This window comes from Jaculus jaculus, chromosome 14 (genome assembly GCF_020740685.1).
Source record: "Jaculus jaculus isolate mJacJac1 chromosome 14, mJacJac1.mat.Y.cur, whole genome shotgun sequence".
NCBI lineage: Eukaryota > Metazoa > Chordata > Mammalia > Rodentia > Dipodidae > Jaculus > Jaculus jaculus.
The window spans coordinates 4,828,043-4,832,067 of record NC_059115.1 but is presented as its reverse complement, the minus strand read 5'-3'; the positions used below and the strand labels follow the sequence as shown (position 1 = coordinate 4,832,067).

Here is a 4,025-nt window from a genome sequence, read left to right as displayed (position 1 = left end):
CGTGTGGAGTTCATTGGCAGTGGCTGGAGGCCCTGGCGCACCCACTCTGTGTTCTATCTCTCTGCTCGCAAACAATTAAATAAGCTTTTTAAAAGACTTAAAAAAAAAAAAAAGGGATGTTTGCTATGAGCCCTAAAGGAGGGATGTAGGTCACAAAAGATCTTGTCAGGAGTAACACAAGAGGTGTGACAGAATGAAAAGGAAGGTTTCCTCTGGGGTCCACTGAATGTCCCAGGGGAGCACCGTGAGATCACATGGGAAACTTTACCAGTGGTACGGGCTGGCTTTGCCTGCCTGGCAGATGCCTGTCCTGATGTCTGGCAACAGTATCTTCCGTCCCCGACTTGTCCGTCTGTCCCCAGCGGGCCCGGGTCCCCCACCGAGGGCCGTGGGCGGCGTCCGCCCCGCTCTGCCGTCTCCCTCTCCGGTCTCCAGCTCCCGGCGCCTCAGTTTCTCCTTCTCGCGCCTCCTCTCAGTCCCGGGCTCTGTCCTCACACCACCCCCGCAGGGTCTCCTAGGTCCTACCCGTCCTCACACACGTCTTCCCTCCGCCGGAGGCCCGAGGCTCCCGGAACCCAGGCACAGCCGCCGCCGCCTCAACTTCACTCACCTTCGCTGACGCCCCCACTTCCGGTCCCGAGCGGCGCTTCAGAGCGCAAAGCCGAGACTGCGCAGGCGCACACCGACACCCCGCCTCTGCACACACGGGAGCCAATAGGAAGCGGAGAACGAGCCAAGACCACCATGCGCCTGCGCACAGAGCGCACCTGGCTCGAGAGCACCAGCGCCATCTGGAGGTCAGTGGAGGCATTGTGATGGAGTCTTCAAGCGCCTCCTCCAGGCCTTTCCCTCTCCCACTTGCCATCAAAGCCGCTTGCAAACCGGCCTCCAGGGAAACAGGAAGGAGCTTAAACACTATTAAAATAGTGATCGTGGCTGCAGAGATGGCTTAGTGGTTAAGCCTGAGGACCCAGGTTCGATTCCCCAGTACCCATGTAGGCCAGCTGCTCAAGTTGGCACATGCGTCTGGAGTTCCTTTGTAGTGGCTGGAGGAGACCATAATGGTCGCCCTGGAATACTGAGGAATGGTGATAGAGGAGGCGGTGAGAGATGACTGGAAATGTTTGACCTGAACTCCTAGAAGTATGGTCACCCAGATGAATTAGATTTGAGGGAAGCGATCAGTTTGGGACATTTAAAGTTGAATGGTCTTTTTTGTTTGTTTGAGGTAGGTCTCACTCTAGCCCAGGCTGACCTGGAACTTACTGTCTGGTCCCAGACTGGCCTCGAACTTGGCAATCCTCCTACCTCTGCCTCCTGAGTGTTGGGATTAAAGACATCTATCTGTCTTTGTTCCTCCTCTCTCCTCCCCCCACCCCTTTCTTCTTTTGACATAGAATCTTGCTCTTCCCCATGCTCACCTGGAATTCACTATGTAGTCTCAGGGTGGCCTCAAACTCATGATGATCCTCTGCCTCCCAGATAGTGGGGTTATGGCGTGTGCCACCACATCTAGCGTGTAATATATTTTATTTATTTGAGAGAGGAGAGAGAGAGAGATGAAGGAGGCAGGTAGAGAGAGAGAATGGGTGCACCAGGGCCTCCAGCCACTGCAAACAAACTCCGCATGCATGCATTACCTTGTGCATCTGACTTATATGTGTTCTGGTGAATTGAACCTGGGTTCTTAGGCAAGCTCCTTAGCTGCTAAGCCATCTCTCCAGCCCTCAGCAAGTTTTTTTTGTTTGTTTTTTGTTTTTTCAAGGTAGGGTCTCACTCTAGCTCAGGCTGATCTGGAATTTACTATATAGTTTCAAGGTGGCCTTAAACTCATGGTGATCATCCTACCTCTCCCTCCAAAGTACTGGGACTGAAGGCATAAGCCACCATGCCTGGCTTCAGCAAGCATTTGTTAAATAATTTTAAAAAATTTAAATCATTTTTATTTATTTGAGAGCGACAGACAGAGAGAGAAAGAGAGAATATGAATGGGCACGCCAGGGCCTCCAGCCACTGCAAACGAACTCCAGACACATGTGCCCTATTGTGCATCTAGCTAATGTGGGTCCTGGGGAATCGAGCCTCGAACCAGGGTCCTTAGGCTTCACAGGCAAGCACTTAACCACTAAGCCATCTCTCCAGCCCTCAGCAAGCATTTTTAACCACGGATGATCTCCCCAGCCCCTCCACCATATATTGACTTGAGGCACAGTCTCTCACCTGAACTCAGAGCTCACCTATTCATCTAGTCTAGGTTACCAGTTTGTCACAGGGATCCCTGTCTCCACCCTCCCTGAGGGCTTGGATCCCTTCCACACCAGCCTGCATTTACATGGTTTCTGGGGATCCAAACTCCTGTCTTCATGGCAAGCACTTTGTTTGTCCACTGAGCCAACTTCCCAGCCCAGCATTTCGTATTTTGGATTTCCACAATAGGGCTGCTCAGTCTAGGTTGAGTTATATATTGGACATCAGTTAGAGGAGCTGGATGTATCAAACAACAAACATGATTATCAAAAGGAAAAGAAGGGGCTGGAGAGATGGCTCAACACTTATGTGAACTTCCTGAGCAAGCATGGGAGCCAAAGTGGCCCCTTAGACTAACGGAGTTCAAATCCCCAGATGTCAAGTAAACAGCTCAGTATGGCCACACGCACCCGTAACTCCAGCCCTGCAAAGGAGCAGGAACCTAAGAAGCACAGGAGCTCTACAAGCTTAGGATTGTAGAGAGATTCTAGCTCAAAACAACTCCACGTGAAAGAGCATTGGAGAGAGCCAAGAATGGGAGCCGAGCGCAGCGTCTGAACCGTACACCGATCTCCTCTCCGCGCTCTCTCTCCACCTCGCTCTCGCCGCCTGCCCACCTTCCTTCCCACCGGCCAGGCCACCCAGAACGCCTTCCACCATGGCCACCTCAGCAAGTTCCAACTGGAACAAAGGCATCAAGCAGATGTACATGGCCCTGCCTCAGGGCGAGAAAGTCCAAGCCATGTGTGTCTGAATCAATGGTACCGGAGAAGGGCTGCGTTGCGAGCCCCACACCCTGGACTGAGCCCAGGTGTGTAGAAGAGTTGCTGGAATGGAATTTTGATGGCTCTAGCACTTTCCAGTCTGAAGGCTCCAACAGTGACATGTGCCTCCTCCCAGTTGCCGTGTTTCGTGACCCTTTCCGCAAGGATCCCAACAAGCTGGTGTTCTGTGAAGTTTTCAAGTATAATCGGAAGCCTGCCGAGACCAATTTAAGGCACACCTGTAAGCGGATCATGGACATGGTCAGCAACCAGCCACCCTGGTTTGGAATGGAGCAGGAATACACTCTCAGGGGGATGGATGGGCACCCCTTTGGTTGGCCTTCCAATGGCTTCCCTGGCCCCCAAGGCCCATATTACTGTGGCATGGGAGCCCACAAAGCCTATGGCAGAGACATCGTGGAGGCTCACTACCGGGCCTGCTTGTATGCTGGAGTCAAGATCTCAGGAACAAATGCCGAGGTCATGCCTGCCCAGTGGGAATTCCAAATTGGACCCAGTGAAGGAATCCGCCTGGGAGATCACCTGTGGGTGGCCCGCTTTATCTTACATCGTGTATGTGAAGACTTCAGTGTGATAGCAACCTTTGACCCTAAGCCCATTCCTGGGAACTGGAAAGGCGCAGGTTGCCACACCGACTTCAGCACGAAGGCCATGCGGGAGGAGAATGGCCTGAAGTACATTGAGGAGGCCATCGAGAAACTCAGCAAGCGCCACCAGTACCACGTCCGTGCCTACGATCCCAAGGGGGGCCTGGGCAATGCCCGGCGCCTGACTGGCTTCCATGAGACCTCCAACATCAACGACGTTTCCGCTGGTGTTGCCAACCACAGCGCCAGCATCCGCATGCCCCGGTCTGTCGGCCAGGAGAAGAGGGGTTATTTCGAAGACCGGCGCCCTTCTGCCAACTGCGACCCCTTGGCAGTGACAGAGGCCATCATCCATACACGTCTTCTCAACGAGACTGGCGACGAGCCCTTCCAGTACAAAAGCTAA

The 4,025-nt window shown here is 53.3% G+C and overlaps 1 pseudogene; it reads left to right on the top strand.

Moving 5' to 3' along the window:
* The first annotated feature begins 2,956 nt into the window (after positions 1-2,956).
* Positions 2,957-4,025, top strand: LOC123454863 (annotated as a pseudogene).